Source organism: Marmota monax, unplaced genomic scaffold, assembly GCF_021218885.2.
Source record: "Marmota monax isolate L192 unplaced genomic scaffold, Marmota_monax_Labrador192_F-V1.1 WCK01_AAM20220418_F8-fsc00007, whole genome shotgun sequence".
Lineage (NCBI taxonomy): Eukaryota > Metazoa > Chordata > Mammalia > Rodentia > Sciuridae > Marmota > Marmota monax.
In genome coordinates, this window is record NW_026692781.1 from 32,127,321 (window position 1) to 32,149,121 (window position 21,801).

At 41.2% G+C, this 21,801-nt stretch overlaps 1 protein-coding gene across 4 annotated transcripts in view; it reads left to right on the forward strand.

Moving 5' to 3' along the window:
* The first annotated feature begins 5,578 nt into the window (after positions 1–5,578).
* Spats2l (spermatogenesis associated serine rich 2 like) overlaps positions 5,579–21,801 on the forward strand; it is a 167,985-nt gene continuing 151,762 nt past the window's right edge. For 2 of the 4 annotated variants that reach the window (XM_046447487.2, XM_046447489.2), the window contains exon 1: positions 6,032–6,158. The gene's annotated coding sequence lies outside the window, so the exon portion shown is untranslated. Of the gene's footprint in view, positions 5,675–6,031; positions 6,159–6,249; positions 6,484–21,801 lie in introns of those variants that run through there. The other 2 variants (XM_046447488.2, XM_046447490.2) reach the window with 2 other exon arrangements.

The window sequence follows — 21,801 nt, forward strand, 5'->3', positions numbered from 1 at the left end:
AGAGGTAGACATGCACAGAGGAAAGACAACGTAAAGAGACAAAGAGAAATGTTAGCCACTTATAACCCAGCAGAGAAGCCTGAAAAAGATTCCCTCCTGGCCCTCAGAAGGAACCCATTCTGCTGACATCTTGAGACAAGAAATTCCTGTTGTTTAAGGCATTCTGTCTACAGTACTTTGTTACCAGAGCCCTAGCAAATTAAGATACCATCTCAATGTCATAAGCATAACTCACATGCCAGATTCCACTCTAGGCAAGACCAGTTCCACATTTGGGAGGATTTGGACAAAAACAGGCAGAACAAACAAACCAGAGATATGCCTGCATCTGTCTTCAGCTTATTCTTATGCTGTGACCCAGAGGAATCCAAAGGTTTCTCTTTAGTGAGTTTGGGTTCACAAGAAGACCCCTTAAACTTTGGGCCTCCAAAAGCAATACTAGTAGTCCTTTGTTTATGAGGTAAATAAAATAATGTGGGGAATTTTAGAGTGCAACTATGATTAATAGATAAAACTGTACTAAGTAACAGATCAATATGACATTACTTAAATAGTTAATAAACATAGGAAAATATGCTCAATAGCACACTCATGACAAAACTGCTCTAGGTAAACAGAGGTACTAATTGCACATCTGAGAACAAATTGTGCTTCCTGAATGAATTACAGCCTGTCCACCTACAACACACACTGGTGCCATTTGTCATTCTTGTTGCCACAACCAAGGTAAATGGAGCTTCCTAGAATACACAGTGACATGTACCTTTAAAACCAAACCCAACCTTCTGTTAGGTGTATGTTCATTTCAGGAACATCTTCTAAGGGAAAAAAAAAATTTAACCTAAAAAGGTATGAAGCAGTGAAAAGATAATCTCATAAGTTCAGCCAAGGTACAGCATTTGGGGGTTTTGTTTCCAGCATGCTTTGCCCTCAGGCCGGTTAGGTTATGCTTTCTTTTCTCACCCCCAACTCTTCATTTTCTCTGGAAAATTTCCATGCAGAACTCTGGTTCCAGGTCATCACTCGATCTGTTGCACTGGAACACCAAGGGAATGACTCATTCCTTTGGATTTGCCTCAGCAAGTCTCCAACAAGTCTTTGTTCCTCTGCCCACTTGCACTCAAACCCTCGGCCTTGGCCAGTGTCCACAATGGGTTTTTCTTTCATTCTCTCTTGCCTTCCATCCTTTCACTTCTTAAATAATATTATGATTATAAAAGTGATATACCATGGGGGAAAAATGAAGTGTACAAAGTTAAAAGTGGAAGTCTGCCTACCTTCAGCCTCACCCTAAGGCAAGGTCACTGTGTGAGTATCCTTCCAGGCAAGTAGATTTCCATCCTCCCTCCCCACTTCTTGGAGTTTATATTGTACATAGTGTTCTGACTTGCTCTGATCACTCAGAAATATATCATGGATACACTTCCATGTCAACACACATGTATCGTTCTCATTTCAAGTTATTAATTATTCCCCAGTGTAGGTGAGACCAATTTATTTAGCCATTCTTCTATATGTAAATGTTGAGATGCAGTCCTTTTTTTTTTTTTTTTTTTTTTTTTACTTTTACAAATTCTACAATAGACATCTATGTAAATACATTTCTGCACACTAGGTATTTCTGCAGGAAAGGTAATTTGTAGTGGAAATGTGTAGTCAAAGGTTACATGTGTTTTTAATATTTTTAAGTACTGCAAATTCCTTTCCCCAAAATGTTTATTAATTCACACTAAAGTCAGTTAAGTATGACAGTTCCTATTTTTTATACACACTCACAAACACTTGATATTAAAACATTTTTGCCAAATAGATAAATTTTAAAAATATGCTTCTCAAAATTTACATATTAGTCGTGTATGGAGGCGCCTGCCTGTAATCCCAATGGCTTGGGAGGCTGAGGAAGGAGGATTGAGAGTTCAAAGCCAATCTCAGCAAAATCGAGATGCTAAGGAACTCAGTGAGATCCTGTTTCTAAATATAATGCCAAAATTCGGCTGGGGATGTGCCTCAGTGATCAAGTGCCCATGAATCCAATCCTTAGCATGAAAGAATAAAAATGAATTAAAAAGTTTCAGAAATAAAATTTGCACTATGATCAGTGGTGAGACTGAGTATATTTTCATATGCTTATTAGCACAATTCCTTCTTTCAAGAATTGCCTCTGCATATTCTTTATCCATTTTCTTATCTTACTGCTTCTCTTGTCCATAGTGATTTTTAAAAGCTGTGAGTAATAACAGTAACCCTTTCCTGTTGTGTATATATATTGCATATATTTTCTCCCACTAAGTAACCTTGTTTTTGGTACATTTCACCGAACCAAAATTTTAAATTCTTTTGTGGTCAAAAATAACCAATATTGTAAAACAGTTTCTTAAGTCTTTTCTAGTTCTTTTAAATATTGAGATTATTAATCTATCTGGAATTTCTTCTAAAATGTGGAGTAAGATAAGGTATTTGTTATGCTTAACTCAGAAGGTATTTTTATTCAGAGAACAATTCACTGTGGGTGTCCAGCCAGTAGATACCAAAGGGTGACTCAGAGATCCAGTCTCCTCCCATTCTACTTCTACCCTCCTCCAGATAAGGAGTCAACAAACATCACCTACATCCAGCCTACCCTCTGTTTTTTTTTGGAAATAAATTATTATTGGAACACAGCCATGCCCATTTTTTACAGAGTCTCTGGCTCCTTTCCCATCAAATGGCAGGGTTGAATACTTGTGATAAAGACCACATGAAGAACACAGCTATCTGGCCCTTCATGGAAATGATTTGTGACTCTTGCTCTGAAATCTCAAGGGCCTTAGCTTCCACCTGAGGGGCTATAGTATACTGAAGAATAAAACAACCTCCAGATCTCAGTGCTTAAATGAACAAAGTTTTATTTCTTGCTTATCCTATATGCCCACTAAGGACAGAGTGATGGCACTGCTCAGTGTCATCATTCACTCCAGCTTGGAAGACTGGCCATCACTTTGCACCTTGTGGTTTGCAGTACTAGAAGGAAAAGAGAATGTGGTGACCTTTACATTAGCTCCTAACTTTTGCCCAGAGTGATATTCATCAATACCATCTATCTTTCACGGCTGAAGCAACTTGCAGGGTTCTTTGCAGGGTTCTATTCCACTTCAGTCAGGAGAAGAAGTGCAAACTCACAATCTGCTTTGAAGGAATATCTGTGACCAGCCCTAATAAAATACCTCTCTAACACACACACACACACACACACACACACACACACACACACACACCACGTTCATCCCCTCCCTTAAGGGAGATAACCCAGATTTTACCTAGTGACTACACCCAGTCAAAGTCCAGGATCCCTGATCTCTATCAGGTCTGGATATTTAATAGCAATCTGGAGCCTAGCAACTAAAATCACTCCCTATCCACATGACTTGTTCAGATATCAGAATTCAAATAGATACTACACAAGTGATTGTGGCCTAAAAGCCAGCTTCTGGGATCTGAGCTACTTCTGTGAAGGTGAACCCTGCTCTCAATGACTATGCCTAGAATCAGGAGAATCAGGAATCCAGCACAATCTAGGGGTGGAAAGCAGGAAACATGGCGTTTTGCTGGAATCAATACTGTAACAGTCAGGTTTATTGACTCCCATGCTTATAAGCACATTGGATAAAGGTGTGGGTGGAAATTCAGTAGGTACAGGTTTAAATTACTTACATGAAAATATTAGAAAATAGAAACTAACGTATTTTGATCACCTCTCAGAAGACATTCGCTTTAGAAATAAAACCTGCACTTTCAAAATTTCTGTAAAAAAACATTTATAGATTAAAATCATAGAGAATCATTTTGAACAACAGAATCATACTAGCATCAGACAATCTCCTAGTCATAATTTCAAACAATAATTTTTTCAAACAAATTTTCAAAATATAGTGAAAACACCAATATGTATTCTATTTCTTTAGATTTTTTACCTCCAAATAATAATAGAAAAATGTTATTCTTGACCTAACAAAGCACTGCTTTGTCAGTTATTTGATGTGCAAGATTTTCCTTACATTTCAATAAGCATTTAAACCCTCTCTTCCAGAAACTGAAGGTTTTATTTTTTCCAGAGTAATTTATTTTGAATAGCAAACTATCTACAAAACTTATAAGTCTGAGTTCTTTGGCTGAGCCCTTAGCTAACTCTTGAAAGATAGAATTGTTTTATACAGTTGCTTTATACTTATCTTTTCATGGAGGGAGACCTGCATTCCCAGTAAAGAATTAGTTTTAGCCTAGCATGTGGTACAGTGTTACTACATTACTATTCTCCATTTGTTTTTTCATCATCTTAATGCTTTAACATCTTTCCTCTCAGTACACATAGCAGTTATTCTTATGGCCACTACCTACTTCCTGGAAACAGCCCTCAAATGTCACATTCGGTTCTTGGGAGTATTTTTTTTTTTTTTTGGTCAGACCTCACTAAGCAAGTTGGATTTGGAGTTCTGGAAAGATTATGAAGTGGTAGAATAAAGGAATGAAGACTGAATTCAAAGCACTTCCTAGAAAAGCAACAATTTATTATTCATTTTAGAATTCTAATTATATGGGAACTACCACTCTCAAAACTTATGTGAATTATTCTGTAAAAAAAAACCACCCTAAAATGTGCATCAAATTCCAAGTCAAACTTTTACAAGTTACCTATTTCACTATAACTTACTAAGCAATAGGATGGCATTTGTCTTCCACATGTTGGGGCCTCTAGAAGTAAGCTTTCCTATCTGCAACATAGGTGGGCCAGCATCTCTGAGAATGAGTAATTCTTCCACCATTTATTAGCTAAAAACTTAAACCTCTCTGTGATTCAGTTTCTTTACCTATAAAAAACAAGGATAAAAAATAATAGTTACCTGGTGGGAATGTTTGAAGGATTATATCAGCTAATACGCATAATTTAACCAACATGTGTTTATATTTTAAATGAATTCGTGATCCACATGCCAATCCAGTGTGACTATTAGGTAGCAAGAACAACCAGCACAAGTCTAGAAAGAAAATAAGTGTTTTCCTTTTAGCTCCTCTCTTGTTTGTTACGGTAGTGCTTTGTCAACAGAGGCACGTTTTGTTAGCAGATTTAAACTTAACCCAAAAGGTGTATTTTATTTAAAATTATAAATTTCTGAACATGGGAATAGACAGTTCTGTTGTACACTCGGGAACCCTTACACACCCTAGAGCTTGAGAGGCATAACTGACTCCGGTCTGATATTTGTAAGGGGCTTTGACATCCATGCAGTCGCCTAGAAACAGTTACTGGTATTGAGAAAAAAGAGAGGCTAGGAAGTTGCTGTTCAAAAATAAACTGGAGAGCTGCCTGCATTTCACTCTGCTGCCTCTGGAAGAGGCGTGTTATCTAAAGTGCTTCCATCATGAATAATGATTGAGAAACTGCCTTTACTCTCCCGACTCCTGCACTCTCAGGCAGAAACCCACGGGCCGATGCCTAAGGCGTCTCATTGTAACTCGGTTATCTCTCTCTCCCTCTGTAACCCGCCCGCCCCCCACCCCGATCACACACGCGCGCGCACGCGCGTACACACACACACACACCACACACACACACACACACACACACGTTTAGAACCCAGGGTGAGTCCAGGAGCGAGGGCAAGGGGCCAGAACACTCCGGGGTAGCCGGATTTGCAAGGTCAGACTGAGTCTCTACTTTATCCGTGCCTATTTTTCGGGTCATCTTCAATAGGCTATCTTTGTTTACATTTTGAACTTGGATCGTCACCAGAACGCATTACTACCTTCTAAAAGGAGAAGCATCTTGCCTTTGCAGACAGTGCTGGTGGGAGCGAAGTTCATTTTCCTGGATAGGGAAGGATGATTCCCTTGCAACTCTTGCGGGTTGTAACACAATCTTTGAATAACGGGGGGGAGTTTCCGTGAGGTGGAGGTTTGGGGGAGAGGCAAGGAGGTTGGTGTGGAGCAAGGAAGCAAAGTGCGGAAGCTGTATGGGGATTCTTCTAGAAAGTAGGGTGGGAAAGGAGCTAGGGAGGGCGTGTGGAGGGACGGGATCTGTGTCAGAACGTGCGTGTGAGCGGATACAAAACCCGAGAGAGGCGTGAGCAGCGCTGTGTGTGCGAGCAGGAGCGAGGGGCGCCGGCTCGGGGTGTGTGCGCCTGGTGAGTGACACTGAGGGGCGGGCTGGCCGGCGGGCCGGCGGGCGGGGGCAGCCTGCGCGGGGCGGGAGTGTCCCTGCGTGGAGCCGGCCGAGTCGGAGTTGTGTCAGTGAAGGAATCCAGTCCAGGGACCGAGCCGGCTGCGCTCTCCGCCGCGAGCGCGGGCAGCGCGGGGCGAGATCCGGACGGTGCGCGGCCCAGCAGCGGCTCCCTCTCCGCCCGCCCTCCGCGCTGCAGGGGCCGCCACTGCCACGGCGCCTCCCCCGGCGACCGCGCCCCCGGTTCCCGGCCCCGACCCGGGACAGAGCGGCCGACGCTCGGCATTGAGGTAAGCCAGGAGCCGCGGCCGCCGCCGCCCGGGACCCCCTCTACGCCCGCCGGGCCGCGCCGGGACGCGGAGCGCGGGCAGACGCGGCGGGGCCTGCGCGGCGGGGATGGAGGCTCGGCTCGGCCGCGCGCTCCGCAGTCCGGGCCGCCCAGCCCCCGCCGCCTCCCGCGGTGCTGGGTGTGGCCCGCGCTCGGCGCCGACGCGGGCTGGCGGCGCGGACCGGACGCGGAGGTCGCGGTCCTTCCCTTCTCCGGCCGGCGCGAGCGAGCGGGAGGCGGCGCTGGCTCCAGCGCACATCTGCGCGCCCCGGGCGAACGTGTGGCCGCTGCGCTCCGACGTGGACCCGCCCGCCCCGGATCTGAATGGCCCGCGGCCGCGTTCCCTGTCTGCCCTCCTCCCGCGCTGGCGCCCCCTTGCACTCCCAAACGGGAGTGTGACCCACCCACCTCCCGCCGCACGCCGCCTTCCAGCTCCGAGCCGCCAGGCTGCCCGCGTCAGCCAAGATCTTCCAGTCCTCATCCCGGCAGGGTTCGGGGGCCGTGGGTCGTGGAAAGTCTGCGCCCTTGGGAGCCTGGCGGGATCGGGATGCTCAGAGATCCCCTGTGCCCAGTGCCCAAGTTACGCTCGGCGGTGGCAGGCTGGTGGATGGAGTGGTCGCCAGAGCCCCGGCCGCGGGACAAGCGGTCGCGCCGCAGCTTGTGGGCGGGTGGACCCCGGAGTCGGCGGGCGGGCCCGGGAGCTCAAGACCGCGGGTTGTTGCCCACACGCGGAAAGCGTTCTTCCCGCTGTCTGGACACACTTCACTTTCGCGTGTCTGGGAAGATCGCCCTGCCGGCTTGCACAGGCTGTGTTGGTCCACGCTACTGCAGGCGTGGGGTGAAGGGCCGGCTTTACCTGGACTGGGACTGAAGCCTCGCATCTTCTTGAGTGGAGGTTTCCAGTGTTTGGAGGGATGTGTGTGTGTGTGTGTGTGTGTGTGTGTGTGTGTGTGTGTGTGAACTTCATAAGAACCTCGGTTCCCAGGAATCCTGATTTTAGCAGATGCCAAGGTTTTGGAGACCTGACACTTTCATTAAAGATTCTTTCTGTACAGCATTTTCCTTTGAGTGTTTTACAGCATCTCTAGCTTGAGAACTAGTGAAAACCCTTGAACTTCAAACACAGCTTCTTTCTTTCCTAACGTGAAATATTATGTGTAATATTTTCACTTATTTAATTTTTTTAAAAAAATATTGAAATATTTACCAACCTCCTCTCACGGCCCACAGACTTGGAGAAAAAACGATTCAGACATTTTAGAACCTTTGCAGAGAAAGAGACTTTACAGAGAAAAGAGTAAGATCAGGTGACCTTTCTAACATCATTTTAGTTTGTCTTAAAGGAACAATTCATTGCTACTCTGATTTTGTTTTTCAAAGAATTAAGCAGATGTGCATTATGGCAGGGAAAAGGACAGGAAGTCAGAAATAGAAAAGACTATTCAAGTAGTAAAACCAATTATTTTGAAAGATACTCTTTAAAAATAAAGTTGCCTTCTGGATAAAGTATTTTATAGGCCTTATGAAATTGTGTTACTTAACCAGAAAGCCATGTAGTGTGTAGGGAGACAGTCTTATCAGGTAACTGTAATGTTTTAAAATATCTGGGTATAATGTTGGCTGGTTCTTTAACTGGGGAAAAATCATCTTTGGGAATGATGTTCTGTTTGTACAAGGCAAATACTACTGCAGTTGCTAATTAGAGTTTCAGAATAAACTCACGCTGAGTTAAAACCTTTTTTATGGAAAAGCAGAACAAAAACACATCAAATTCTATATCTGTGTGGCTTTAAATACACACAAACCAGAGACTAGTTCCCCAAAATAATTTGCATAAAAATACACTCACTTGAATGCAGAGAATATTTAAGAGGTTAGCAAAAACTGAACATCTGGGAAAAGGGTATATTAATTGGCAATTTTCTTTCTTTATTCCTTGAAAATATTAAATGATTTCCTAAGAATCAACTTATTTTATTGTGCTCTTTTAGGTAGTCAAAATGATCAATACTCCTTTTGTACTCATTTTTGTTTTTAGGAGGAACCTCCTAAGGAAAGTCTTCAATTGTCACTTTCTCTGTTTACCCAATTTTTCAAATGGCTGTTGTGGAGAATAGTATGTGCCTGCTTCTGAAGCCATTCCTCCACCTCAGTATTCATCTGGGAAACAAAATACATCGGCAACACCATGACCATCTTTGAAACACTACCAATCTGAAGCGTCTTATTGGTCACTTTTGCCATGTAACTGCTAATATTTTCCACCAGATATTAAGCTTTAGAAATGTCTTGCTTCTGGTCCTATTTTTTTAAAAAAATCAGTTTCTCAGCATAGGATCAGAAAATCGTACTTTCCTTAACAATGAGTGTTTATTAATGGTGGTAGGTTGGAGGTGCATAGATGGTCTGCATTCTGTTACCTTTATTCAGTTCTAATTAGCCTCTTGTGAAGTAAGCCACGATGAGAACTTTTGGTTACAAAAGTTTTGATAAGATGGAAGACATGAAAGTCAGTCCTGGTAAGATTGAGGTTGCTGCCAACTGTCCTACTATATGACAAGAGTGGAGTATGTTTTGTATGCAGCAGACAAGTACTGCTTAGTCACTGTTCCATGGTATTGTTTCTTTGGTCATTTTCTGTAGAACTTTTACTATTATTTGACTGTGATAATTAAATCTGATGGTTGCTATAACTTCTATACACAGGAGCTTTTGTAAGGACAACAGATCATATAGACAGATGTAAGTAGTTGGGCCTGTGAGTTGAACCCTAAATGAGTGTGCATAATTCACCTGATCAGTTCATTCCATCATTGTTTCCCTTAGAATGTAATCACACAATTAAAATAGGATTCATGATACAAACAGTTAAAAAACCAGTAAACATACTTATAGAAGAAAAAACAAACTTTTTACTTCCCTTTTTTGAAGTAGTCTGCTATGAAGGTGTTATTTCCTTGACACATCAAAATGGCTAATTTGGAGTTGTGATGCTCGTTATGTAAATAGACCATATGTTGAATTTCTATAGAAAGTTTATTTGTACAGTGTTGTAGTAATGGATAGGATCCCCTGAGTACCATAGCTGAGAAAAATAATCTGTGAAGCTATTATCTCTATATAATTTTCATTACTTAATAACTAGTATTTTTATTTTCTTATAAATTTTAAGTGTTTTCTATTGGTACATCATATGCATTCTTATCTCTAATACCAATACAGACACTTTGTTTAATAGACTTTTCACAGGGGTGTCCTACTGTCAGGTTATTAGAGTACAGGTCTGATAAAAAGCTTTTCATATTATCTGCTAAACTTGTTCTGGTGATGGTGAAAAGTCTTTCCATTGCTTAATACTTTTTTTGGTATTATCCAAACTGGAAAGCTAGAATCCACCCCTGACTCTTTTCTGCTTTTTTTTCCCTCTGGAAAACTGTGTCAAGTCCTATTAATTCTTCCTTTGTAACAGTTTCTCCAAGAGCCCGCCTCCACATTTCCTTTTCATTCTTCTCTTCCCTTGGAGCCCAACCCTCCGCCAAAACTGTTTGCTACAGTCTTCTACACTCTGGTCTGTTATTGCATCTGGTCTGTTATTGCATCTTCCCATTCTGTACACTTCTATCTCATCAACCTCCCTAAAATGTTTCTTTTAGAACTCTTCTCCAAGGAGGTCTCACAATAACACTCACTGTGTTGAATTCAGGTTTAGATGATTCTAAAATTAGTGCTATTTCCAATATAGATGATCCCTAATTTAGGATGGTCCTGCTTAGGATTTGTCAACTTTATGATGGTGTGAAAGCAATGCTTATTCAGTAGAAAACTGTACTTTGAATTTTCATCTTTTCCTAGGCTAGCAATGACGCTGGGGCAGTGGCATCCAGGTGGCTACCCAGTTAGCCATGGACTGTGTTGCCCGTGTTTTTTGGATACATGCATTCAATAAAGTACATGAGATAGTAAATGCTTTGTCATGAAATAGTCTTTGTGATACAGGATTTTGCCAGGCTGTAAGCTAATGTAAGTGTTCTGAGCAGGTTTAAGGTAGGGTAAGCTATCATAGTCTTCAGGTTAGGTGCATTAAATCCATTTTCAATTTTTATGATATTTTGAACTTTAATCGATTTAACAGGACCTAACCCCCACAGTAAATCAAGGAGCATTTATATTTCAAATACTTTGAGGGCTCTGCTCAGCCCTCTTGCCCTCAGCATACAGTTCAGCCTCTCAACCTGGTTTTCATGTAACTCATAGTCTTGCCCAATTTTAACATGTCAACCTTATTTGCCACTTCTTTCCAATGCCAAACATCAGCTCTTACTAGTTGGAGCATCACTGTCCTTCTTAGATGACATGCTCCTTTATCTTGTTCCCTTTTGTTTACACTCTGCCTTTTAGAATGCCTTTTCATGCTTCTTTGACCTGACTGCACTTTTCAAGTTCAAACCTTGATCTGATCTTGTTATTCCCATTGGTTTCTTCCTCTTCTGCCCTTTTGTCTGCATCATTCTTTAGACCGTCTTAGATCCTCTTTCCACTGTTGTGTGCTTCATTCTTGCTTATCCAACTAGATTGAAAGTTCCTTAATGGCACAGATGTACCTCATACTATGTCTTTGGACCAACTATAGTCCTGGTTATAGCATGTACTTGACAAGTACACCTGTTGAATGAATAACCCACAGGGTGATTTGTTTTTAAGTGATGGGCCTTGATACTGTCTCTGTGCTACTCACCAATGTGTCAGCTCACAACCTGACACATTGTCATGACCTCAATAAATATTTGTTAACATAGAAAGTAATGTTGAAATTGGAAAAAAGAGTCAGGCATTTGAGGGAGGCATCTGTCAAGGAGTTTCTCCCACTTTTCTTCTGTGGTTCTAATCAGCCTCTCCATTCATCAGCTGTGAGGATTTTGAGAACTCGGCATTTCCCAGAGTTCAGATAATGATGGAGCATGGCAGTTGTGAGTTGGAGTTTAGAAAGCTACAGTTATTTTAAGGTTGAATCCCAGTAGTGAGCAAAAATAAAAGCATCAGACTTGATGCCAGTATTTTATACATGATACAATTTGGCTAAAGTTATCAGTTATATAAAAGTTTGTTTAATCAGCCCTAAAATTCCAAACTCAACCTTTTCATTTAAAAGCATCTATATATAAATTGAAAAAAAAATCATCTGGGCAATCCATCTAAGGGTGAAAGGTGATATAGGGATGCCATATCCATCATGTTGTATTCAGAACCAAATTCAATTCTTTAAGCCTTTGGTAAGGCTTGTTTTATATAAGGCACTATTTCTGCTGAGGACTTTGTAGTCTAGCAGGAAAAATAACACAGGCATCCAGGAAACAAAAGTCTAAGAGCTCAGGAGAAAATTTTCCTTCTGTTTGAGATGGAAGGGACTGCCCTGGAATGAGAGCTGTTTGGGCTGATGATTTAAAGGATTTGGATAAGATTTTAATAGCTGTTATTGGAAATATATGAATGGAGAAAGGATGATGGGGGTCGGGTGGAGAGTAGAGACCTAAATTCTAGGATTTTTTTTTATTCTAACATAAGTTCTCTTTTACACGACTGCTACTTCTAAACTGAAATCCAGCTAGGGTTCTCCTGGGCACTAGGGATCTGCAGTGTTTGATAATGGAACATAAATAATATATAGATACCTGTAATAATTATATATGATGCCAGGTGTTGAACTGGCCATGACATAAAGCACACAATAAATCTTGTAAACAATATGACCAGTATGTTCCTACATAGCATCCAGCTTGCTTACCAGTGCTCGAAAAGGCCTCCCTCATTGTGAGTGCTGACACACAGTAGTGTAAGTACTGAGAGACCTACACCAGATTATTGTCCCAAGCGGCCAGTCAGAGCTCAGTAAATGCCATTAAAATGGAACCCTCATTCTGATTCTGTAGAACTACCCTCAAGGACTGTTAAACTAGGACAACAGGTATATGTTTCAGTAGGACACATTTGGGGTCAATATAAGAGAGCTTTTCCTATTCTGGATTGTGCTATTTCAGGGGTTGGTAAAACTCCCACCAAAAAACATGTACAAGGCTGTATCAGGCAATGCCTTATTTAATTACATGCATTTTATCTTTCTTTCCTAAATACAGTGCTATGAAATACATACTTGTGTTACCCCATTTTACCAAATGCAAAACTGAAGCCCAGAAGGGTGGAAATCTAGGAATTTGCAAAACAGGTATCAAACCCAGGCAGTTTGAGGGCAGAGACTGCATATGTACTATGATGAGGAAAGGTTACAAATATCTGATTGTTATTTGGGTTTTAAGGTCGCTTCCTATCATTAGACTTGATTCTTTTAAGTCTCCTTTAGGAAATAAGATGCTGATTGTTGCAAAACACGAATTCATTGTTAGAACACCCAATTCTTAGAGATTTCGAATTCACTGAATGCAGTCACCACTGTCATTGTTATCATCATCCTCATCCTCATCTTCATAGTTATCATCTCATTAAACCTCACTGTGAACTTGCAAGGTAGAAATTACGTACCCTTTTAAGAAGGGGACACTGAAGCTCAGGGAAGTTACATAACTCGATTAAGTCTTCAAAGTTGATAAGGGGTTGAATTTGGTGTCTGGTCCCCCAAGCTCCTGCTTTTCCTTATGCCATCCTGTGAGTAATGCACATTGACATTGAAAATATTTACTGATCAGTTCTGTGGACCAGTCAGAGAGACCTCAAGCTACAGACTACTTCTATGGCTCTCAGATGAAGAACATTGCCTGAGGTGATGTTTAGGTGAACTCCAAAAGTGTGTAAAAGGCTTATAATATACCAAGATCAGATCTGAAACTTCAGAAAACTAGTGAATTTTTCCTGTGTTCAACTTTATCTGATTTTATGCATGATATATAGTATTATTAAAGAACAAAAAAGCCTTCTTGTATAATTATACAGTTGGCCCTCTGTATCCACAGGTTACCTCTCCAAAGGTTCAATCAACTACAGATTGAAAATACTGAAAAAAGATTCTTTGTCATTATTCCCTAGGCAATATAGTATAACAACTATTTACATAGCATTTACATTGTATTAGGTGTTGCAAGTAATTGGCCATGACATAAAGTAGACATGATTTAAAGTACACTGGAGGATGTGCGTAGGTTCTTCAGCAGAGACTATGCCATTTTCTACAGGGGCTTGGGCATCCATGGATTTTGGTAACTGGAGGTGAAGGCTGGTCCTGGAACCAATCCCCTGCAGATACTAAGAGACTGTTGTATTTCATTTATATTTCTAATAATGAAAAATAGTTTAGCAATGGTAGTGTTCCATCTTCCTTATAAATGAGAGTCTTGGGGCTGGGATTGTGGCTCAGTGGCAGAGTGCTTGCCTCACGTGTATGAGGCACTGGGTTAGATCCTCAGTACCACATAAAAATAAATAAATAAAACAAAGGCATGCTGTCCATCTACAACTACAGAAAAAAATTTTTTTAGAAATAAAAATAAAATAAATGTGAGGATCTTTCCCATTCTCTTCTTTTCTTTCCCTTCTTCCAGTCTGAAGCAAATTCTCTGGATGCCATCCCTTCTTGCTTCCTCTGGTGCCTTGCTCTCATATCTTTTTTTCTTCAGGGTCTTAATCAACCTTTTCTTTCAGTGCATAAGCATGCGTATGTCTTTTTCACATTTTTTAAAAACAGAAAATGAAAGACAAAAATCCCTTTGGCCCATTCTCTCTTAGCCTGGTTATGATCCATCTCATTCCTGGTCTTAGAAGGCAGCTTCTTAAGGGATGGATCCTCATGAATTGCCTGTGCCTCTTCACTTTCACTTCACCACCACCCTTATGTATTCCTGTCCTCTCATGATGGCTGCCCCTGTTCTTCAAACCCATAGATGTATTGTCCAGAGTTCTTTTCTATTTCTTGACCTGGTATAGCATTTGGTGTATTGATTACTCTCTTTTACGTGAAACTCTGCCTACCTGTTTTTCAAATCACTTCTTTCTCCTGATTGTTTTCTTTTTACTCAACTACTCTTCATTGGACCTCTTTATAGGCTCTTCTCTTTCTGCCAAACTTAGCGCTATAAAGAGTTTGGCCTTCAGCCTTCTGCCTGCTCTTCATATTTGCCCTGCAGTAGATCATCTGTTTACTTCTGCTATCACCTATGTGATTCTTTTGTTTGGGTCCTGAACTCAAGGTTGCTTTATGACAGCTATAGCTACACCTCCCCCCCCACTTTTTAAACTTTTAAATTTTGAGACAGGGTCTCACTAGGTTGCCAGGATTGACCTTGAATTTGCAATCCTCCTGCCTCAGCCTCCTGAGGAGCTGGGATTACAGGTGTGACCCACCTTGTGTGGCTTGCCATTGATTCTTAAATCTGTGTATTCAATCATGAACATTTTTCTTACAACTGCTTCAGGTACCTTAAATTCAGTAAGTTTATAACTCTACTTCCCCAGCTCTAAAGCAGCAGATTCCTCTGCATTTTTTTTTTAATCTCAATAAATGAAACCCACTTCATGGTTGAAAATCTAAGAGTTGCTCTGGATTCCTGTCTTCTTCAGTCCCTACATTTTCTTGACAACTAAACCCTGAGAGACTGTCTTTTCAAACTCTCTTGAATCTGCCCTCTCCTGTCTGTACCATTACCACCATTACTGCCTTGGCTCAGGCCCTCAGCCCTTTCTTGAGGATTATTACAGCAGTCTCCTAACTGATCTCTCTGCCTTCTGTCTGGCCTGTCTCCAATCCGTTCCCCACACTGCTGCCTTTCTAAAAGGCAAATCTGATCACGACTCTCTGCTGCTTAAAATCCTTCAGCACAGTCACTGCATCTTCAGGATAAAGTCTAAGCTCCCTGGCATGGCACAAAAGCTCCTTTGTGATCTAGGCCCTCCCTTCATGTGTGTATCAAAGTCTCCTCTAATGATCCTGGTCCCCACTGTCTACCCCTGCCCATAGCATCTGTACTACAGGAAATGAACTGTTATAAGAAAGAAATGATAGGAGAGATTATGGAACTGCAATGTCCAGTACCATAGCCACTATTGCCTGTGACTCTTGAGCATTTGAAATATGGCTAGTCCAAAGTGAGATGCACTATAAGTGTGAAAGAAGACTTATGGTTCTTTTAGAGTTTCTTAAAATTAGTGCCTTGTGGATACACGTATAGGTGAGATTCACTGTGATATAGAAAGAAGACTTTATGTGGAAAAAAAAAGAGTGTAAAATATCCCATTAACATTTTTTTTTTAATTTTTTATTGTGGGTTGTTCAAAACATTACAAATTTCTTGACATATCATATTCCACACTTTGATTCAAGTGGATTATGAACTCCCACCTTCACCCCATACACAGATTGCAGAATCACATCAGTTACACATCCATTGATTTACATATTGCCATACTAGTGTCTGTTGTGCTCCGCTGCCTTTCCCATCCTCCACCCTCCCCCCTCCCCACCGCTCCCCTCCCCTCTCCTCCTCTCTCTCTACCCCCTCCACTGTATAACCCTGAGGGTCTCCTTCCATTACCATGCAATTTCCCTTCTCTCTCCCTTTCCCTCCCACCTCTCATCCCTGTTAAATGTTAATCTTCTTCTCCTGCTCTTCGTCCCTACTCTGATCTTAGTTACTCTCCTTATATCAAAGAAGACATTTGGCATTTGTTTTTTAGGGATTGGCTAGCTTCACTTAGCATAATCTGCTCTAATGCCATCCATTTCCCTGTAAATTCTATGATTTTGTCATTTTTTAATGCAGAGTAATACTCCATTGTGTATAAATGCCACATTTTTTTTATCCATTCGTCTATTGAAGGGCATCTAGGTTGGTTCCACAGTCTTGCTATTGTGAACTGTGCTGCTATGAACATCGATGTAGCAGTGTCCCTGTAGCATGCTCTTTTTAGGTCTTTAGGGAATAGACCAAGAAGGGGAATAGCTGGGTCAAATGGTGGCTCCATTCCCAGCTTTCCAAGAAATCTCCATACTGCTTTCCAAATTGGCTGCACCAATCTGCAGTCCCACCAGCAATGTACAAGTGTACCCTTTTCCCCACATCCTCGCCAGCACTTGTTGTTGTTTGACTTCCTAATGGCTGCCAATCTTACTGGAGTGAGATGGTATCTTAGGGTGGTTTTGATTTGCATTTCTCTGACAGCTAGAGATGTTGAGCATTTTTTCATGTACTTGTTGATTGACTGTATGTCCTCCTCTGAGAAGTGTCTGTTCAGGTCCTTGGCCCATTTGTTGATTGGGTTGTTTGTTCTCTTATTGTCTAATTTTTTGAGTTCTTTGTATACTCTGGATATTAGGGCTCTATCTGAAGTGTGAGGAGTAAAGATTTGTTCCCAGGGTGTAGGCTCCCTATTTACCTCTCTTATTGTTTCTTTTGCTGAGAAAAAACTTTTTAGTTTGAGTAAGTCCCATTTGTTGATTCTAGTTATTAACTTTTGTGCTATGGGTGTCCTATTGAGGAATTTGGAGCCCGACCCCACCGAATGTAGGTCGTAGCCAACTTTTTCTTCTATCAGATGGCGTGTCTCTGATTTGATATCAAGCTCCTTGATCCATTTTGAATTCACTTTTGTGCATGGCGAGAGAAAGGGATTCAGTTTCATTTTGTTGCATATGGATTTCCAATTTTCCCAGCACCATTTGTTGAAGATGCTATCCTTCCTCCATTGCATGCTTTTAGCCCCTTTATCAAATATAAGATAGTTGTAGTTTTGTGGATTGGTTTCTGTGTCCTCTATTCTGTACCATTGGTCCACCCGCCTGTTTTGGTACCAGTACCATGCTGTTTTTGTTACTATTGCTCTGTAGTATAGTTTGAAGTCTGGTATCGCTATACCGCCTGATTCACACTTCCTGCTTAGAGTTGTTTTTGCTATTCTGGGTCTTTTATTTTTCCATATGAATTTCACGATTGCTTTCTCTATTTCTACAAGAAATGCCATTGGGATTTTGATTGGCATTGCATTAAACCTATAGAGAACTTTTGGTAATATCGCCATTTTGATGATGTTAGTTCTGCCTATCCATGAACAGGGTATATTTTTCCATCTTCTAAGATCTTCTTCTATTTCTCTCTTTAGGGTTCTGTAGTTTTCATTGTATAAGTCTTTCACCTCTTTTGTTAGGTTGATTCCCAAGTATTTTATTTTTTTTGAAGAGATTGTGAATGGAGTGGTTGTCCTCATTTCCATTTCAGAGGATTTGTCGCTGATATACAGGAATGCCTTTGATTTATGCGTGTTGATTTTATATCCTGCCACTTTGCTGAATTCATTTATTAGCTCTAATAGTTTCTTTGTAGAGCCTTTTGGGTCTGCTAGGTATAGAATCATATCATCTGCAAATAGTGATAATTTAAGTTCTTCTTTTCCTATTTTTATACCTTTAATTTCTTTCGTCTGTCTAATTGCTCTGGCCAGTGTTTCGAGAACTATGTTGAACAGAAGTGGAGAGAGAGGGCATCCCTGTCTTGTTCCAGATTTTAGAGGGAATGCCTTCAGTTTTTCTCCATTCAGAATGATGCTAGCCTGAGGCTTAGCATAGATTGCTTTTACAATATTGAGGTATGTTCCTGTTATCCCTAGTTTTTCTAGAGTTTTGAACATAAAGGGATGCTGTACTTTGTCAAATGCTTTTTCCGCATCTATCGAGATGATCATATGGTTCTTATTTTTAAGTCTATTGATGTGGTGAATAACATTTATTGATTTCCGTATATTGAACCAGCCTTGCATCCCAGGGATGAATCCTACTTGATCATGGTGTACAATTTTTTTGATATGTTTTTGTATCCGATTCGCCAGAATTTTGTTGAGGATTTTTGCATCTAGGTTCATTAGAGATATTGGTCTGTAGTTTTCTTTCTTTGAAGTGTCTTTGTCTGGTTTAGGTATCAGGGTGATGTTGGCCTCATAGAATGAATTTGGAAGTTCTCCCTCTTTTTCTATTTCCTGAAGTAGCTTGAAAAGTATTGGTATTAGTTCTTCTTTAAAGGTTTTGTAAAATTCTGCTGTATACCCATCCGGACCTGGGCTTTTCTTAGTTGGTAGTCTTTTTATGGTTTCTTCTATTTCCTCAATTGATATTGGTCTGTTTAGGTTTTCTATATCCTCCTGACTCAATCTGGGCAGATCATATGACTTAAGAAATTTATCTATGCCTTCACTATCTTCTAATTTATTGGAGTATAAGGATTCAAAATAGTTTTTGATTGTCTTCTGTATTTCTGAAGTGTCTGTTGTGATATTGCCTTTTTCATCCCGTATGCTAGTAATTTGAGTTCTCTCTCTTCTTCTCTTCGCTAGCATGGCTAAGGGTCTGTCGATTTTGTTTATTTTTTCAAAGAACCAACTTTTAGTTTTGTCAATTTTTTCAATTGTTTCTTTTGTTTCGATTTCATTAATTTCAGCTCTGATTTTCATTATTTCTTGCCTTCTACTTCTTTTGCTGTTGTTTTGCTCTTCTTTTTCAAGGATTTTGAGATGAAGTATGAGATCATTTATTTGTTGGTTTTTTCTTTTTTTAAGGAATGAACTCCAAGCAATGAATTTTCCTCTTAGAACTGCTTTCAATGTGTCCCATAGATTCCGATATGTTGTGTCTGTGTTTTCATTTATCTCTAAGAATTTTTTAATTTCCTCCTTGATGTCTTCTATAACCCATTGATCACTCAGTAACCTATTGTTCATTCTCCAAGTGATGTATGCTTTTTCCTTCCTTCTTTTATCGTTGATTTTCAGTTTCATTCCATTATGATCAGATAAGATGCATGGTATTATCTCTACTCCTTTATATTGTCTAAGAGTTGCCCTGTGACATAATATATGATCTATTTTTGAGAAGGATCCATGTGCTGCTGAGAAAAAAGTGTAACTGCTTGATGTTGGGTGGTATACTCTATATATGTCAATTAGGTCTAGGTTATTAATTGTGTTATTGAGTTCTATAGTTTCCTTATTCAACTTTTGTTTGGAAGATCTGTCCAGTGGCGAGAGAGGTGTGTTGAAGTCTCCCATGATTATGGTATGGTGGTCTATTAGACTCTTGAACTTGAGAAGAGTTTGTTTGACGAACATAGCTGCACCATTGTTTGGGGCATAAATATTTATGATTGTTATGTCTTGTTGGTGTATGGTTCCCTTAAGCAGTATGTAGTGTCCCTCTTTATCCCTTTTGATTAACTTTGGCTTGAAATCTATTTTATTTGATATGAGTATGGACACTCCTGCTTGTTTCCGAAGTCCATATGAGTGATATGATTTTTCCCAACCTTTCACCTTCAGCCTATGTATGTCTTTTCCTATCAAATGCGTCTCCTGTAGGCAGCATATTGTTGGGTCTTGTTTTGTGATCCATTCTACTAGCCTGTGTCTCTTAATTGGTGAGTTTAAGCCATTAACATTTAGGGTTATTATTGAGATATGGGTTGTTCTTCCAGCCATATTTGTTTATTTCTGTTACTAAACATGGTTTGTTTTCCTCTTTGATTATTTTCCCCCACTTTACTGTCCTACCTCCCACTGTTGGTTTTCATTGTTATTTTCCATTTCCTCTTCCTGTAATGTTTTGGCGAGGATGTTTTGAAGAGATGGTTTTGTAGCTGCAAATTCTTTAAACTTTTGTTTATTGTGGAAGGTTTTAATTTCATCTTCCATCCTGAAGCTTAATTTCGCTGGATACACAATTCTTGGTTGGAACCCATTTTCTTTCAGTGTTTGAAATATGTTATTCCAGGATCTTTTAGCTTTCAGAGTCTGTGTTGAAAGATCAGCTGTTATCCTGATTGGGTTACCCCTAAATGTAATCTGCTTCCTTTCTCTTGTAGCTTTTAAAATTCTCTCCTTATTCTGTATGTTGGGCATCTTCATTATAATGTGTCTAGGTGTGGATCTCTTATGATTTTGCACATTTGGCGTCCTGTAGGCTTCTAGGATTTGGGATTCTGTCTCATTCTTCAAGTCTGGGAAGTTTTCTCATATTATTTCATTGAATAGATTGCTCATTCCTTTGGTTTGGAGTTCTGTACCTTCCTGTATCCCAATGACTCTTAAGTTTGGTCTCTTAATGTTATCCCATATTTCTTGGATGTTCTGCTCATGGTTTCTTAACAGTCTGGCTGAGCTGTCTATGTTCTTTTCCAGTTGAAATACTTTATCTTCATTGTCTGATGTTCTATCTTCTAAGTGTTCTACTCTGCTGGTAGTATTCTCTATTGAGTTTTTAAGTTGATTTATTGCTTCCTGCATTTCTAGGATTTCTGTTTGTTTGTTTTTTATAACCTCTATCTCCCTGTATAGTTGATCCTTTGCTTCCTGGATTTGTTTGCGTAATTCATTGTCGAAGTGATCTTTCATTGTCTGATTTTGCTGTTTAATGTCTTCCTTGATACTCCAGATCATCTGAAGCATGTATATCCTGAATTCTTTATCTGACTTTCCATCTGATGCAGCTGTTACCTCTTCTAAAGTTGCGTTGACCTGCATTGCTTGTGGGCCTTTCTTTCCTTGTCTTTTCATACTGCTTGCGTATCTTTCCTGCAGGCGCGGGCGGCGGCTCTGCTCTCTCCTTATTCCAATTGGGGTGTCGTGGTTACCACGCCGGCAGGTCACTGGGCCTGTTCTGGGCGCTGGCAGCGGCTCTGTTCTGCCCCTACTCCAATTGGGGTGACGAGTGTACCACGCCGGCAGGCCACCGGGCCTGATCCGCCAGTCGGTTGCAGGTTTGCCTACCCTGCAGGCGCGGGCGGCAGCTCTACTCTGCCCCTACTCCAAATGGGGTGACGTGTCTGTCGTACCGGCAGGCCACTGGGCCTGTCCCGCTGATCGGTCGCAGATCTGCCCACCTTTCGGGCACCGGTGGAGGCTCTGCTCTGCCCCTACTCCAATTGGGGTGTCGTGACTACCCCACCTGCAGGAAGCTGGGCCTGTTCCTGGCACAGGTGGCGACTCTGCTCTGCCCCTCTCCAATTAGGGTGGTGTGTGTACCACGCCGGCAGGCTCCTGGGCCTGGTCCGCCGGTCTGTCGCAGGTCTGCCTACCTTGGAGGCGCAGGCGGTGGATCTGCCCTGCCCCTCCTACCACGCCTGCGGACCCCTGGGCCTGATCTGCAGGTTGGTCACAGGTCTGCTCACCCTGCGGGCACTGGTGGCGGTTCTGCTCCGCCCCCACTCCAATTGGGGTCACGTGGCCACCACACCAGCAGGGCCTGATCCGGGCATGGGAGAAGGATCTGCTCTGCCCCTACTCCAGTTGGGGTGACATGTGT